Source organism: Pseudopipra pipra, unplaced genomic scaffold (genome assembly GCF_036250125.1).
Source record: "Pseudopipra pipra isolate bDixPip1 unplaced genomic scaffold, bDixPip1.hap1 HAP1_SCAFFOLD_57, whole genome shotgun sequence".
NCBI classification, from domain to species: Eukaryota; Metazoa; Chordata; class Aves; order Passeriformes; family Pipridae; genus Pseudopipra; species Pseudopipra pipra.
In genome coordinates this window covers 3191-5332 of record NW_026991057.1, presented here as the reverse complement: position 1 = coordinate 5332, position 2142 = coordinate 3191, and the positions used below count along the sequence as shown (strand labels likewise).

The window sequence follows — 2142 nt, the reverse complement described above, 5'->3', positions numbered from 1 at the left end:
GGTGGTACCCCACAGGGCTGAGGTGCATCCAGGCTCCAGGCATGGCAGCAGGAGCCCCAGGAGATACTGCCCCTGCTGCCATGAACTGTCTGTGTCTGTGTACAAGGGAAGGACTCGTGTGTCTGAAAACCCTTGCGTGACCGAGCAATGAGCCCCCGCCAGGGCACCACTGACTTGACCAACTGGCCATCCACCAGGACCCCAGAGGCCATTTTCCAGCACTGTTATGCAGCATGTCATTCCCAGTCTGTCCGTACATCCGGGGTTGCCCCATCCCAGGGACGAAATCCAGCAGAAGCTCACTTCTTCCAAATGTGTAAAAATCTGTTGTGTTTCTTCTCTCAGCAGAATGCACGGGCGGGTGAAACCCTCTGTATTCCCTGGCCATAATAAAAGTGTGCTTTACATATTGTTTAAGGATTTCTTTGAATCAGTCTCTGTGTTTAAAAATACAAAGGGCCCTTCGGTCTTTTTTTTTTTCCTGAGATCCTTTACCCAAGACCTTTCTTTGAATTTCAGGGACAGTTCTGTGTGCAGGGATGGATAGGAAAAGACTCCTGGCATGGTAGATCTTCCAGGAAGCGCCAATACTTGGTCTTCCAGAGCTGCTCCCTTTAACTTCCACCCTCTGATCCGATCCACCTCTGATTGCTGGTGTAAAGCCTGAGTGCTCTGCCAGCTTGGTCGCAGTTCTGTTGTGTGTCACTCCTGCAATGCAGGCAGGGACAGGCCATGGGCACTGCTGGGACATGTTATAGTCAAGAGACTCGAAAAATTTTGAATTGAAAATATGAAAGAATTTATTGAAGAGCAAATAGGTAAAATGGGCGACCGGAGGAAACCCCTTGTTCCTGCCGCGGTCCGCAAAGGAGAACAACAAGACATCATCTTTTATACCCTTTTGCAACCACCTCCCCCCAGTATCGTGTCATCCTTCCATTGGTTCTGGGTTCGCGGGCTAAGTCCTGTTTGGTTCCCCTTTTCACGGGCTTGTCCTGTTGCTGAGGGGTATTAGCCAATAGTTCAATAGTCTATAGTCTCTATGGGCCGTGATGCTGGAAATTTCCACTGTAGGTAACGGTTTCTCAGTCTGATCCTCGTGATCGACCCCCTCCTCCTTGTTGCCTCAGCTCTGCTCCTTACAAATGTACTTAGAACAAGCACTTTTAAAACAATAGATTATAACATGACAATTTATCACTGCGTTGTGGTTTTGTTAGTCTGCAGCTTGACAAAGCTTGTGGTTAGCTATTACACAACTTTCAAACTTGTGACTTAGCAAAGCACTAAATATAACATTATAACATTATAAACCCAACTTTATTTGATCTGCAAATTTTATTCCCTGATTACCTATAACAGACAGAACCAAGCTCCAAAAGGAAAGGGGATCTCCTCAGGGCAGTGCCTGAAGGTTCAAGTGTTCTTTCAAAGTTGCTGCCAAGAACAACCTCCAGGAAGTTTCCTGCTGCATATAGCACCACTGAAGAGCTGAAGTTGGTGACTGTACAGGACGAGGGCACACAGCCCTGTCCCTTCCACAGCCAGGCCTCCATGAATACTCTTGAAGGACCAACAGTGACCAAAATAGTCTGGTCTATGACCCTATTTTCTGGGCCCCCTGCTCAAGGGGCCCCAGTGCACTCATCACAGACCAGTCCCTTGCAATCACTGTTCCCAGCACTGGTCTATCTCTCCACCTCATAAGGATTGTTTGTCCCCCATGGAGGAACATCAAATGAGCATATTTGCACTGTAAAGAAGAGAGTTAAGCATTCACACTGTGTGTGTGTGGAGAGAGGAATCAGAGTGAGCACAAACGCCATCAGCTACTTCTAGAGAGGCCAGGAAGGACAGTGTCTTGAGATCACTTCATTTTGAGAGTCACATCCCCTTGGAAACCACCTGAATGCAGCCCTGGGATGTGCTTCTGTGACACAGCTCCCCGTGTCTGTCCCTCAGGCCGTGGGGCATCTCAGAGAGGGGCAGAGCAGGGTCTCTGACAGCCCAGCACAAGGCTGTGACCAACAGGCTGTCACAGGGACTGGAAGATCCCCTCTGCCTGAGGGCCTGGGCTCACTCCAGCAACGGGGCTTCTCTTTGGGCTGCCCTGTCCCTCGTGCTGAGCGCAGGATGGGACAG

At 49.4% G+C, this 2142-nt stretch overlaps 1 long non-coding RNA gene across 1 annotated transcript; it reads left to right on the top strand.

The window, feature by feature from the left end:
- The first annotated feature begins 307 nt into the window (after positions 1-307).
- LOC135408731 (uncharacterized) lies at positions 308-1775 on the top strand. Its single transcript, XR_010427804.1, has 2 exons — positions 308-751; positions 1367-1775. It is a non-coding gene; the product is annotated as an uncharacterized LOC135408731 (long non-coding RNA).
- The last annotated feature ends 367 nt before the right edge of the window (positions 1776-2142 follow it).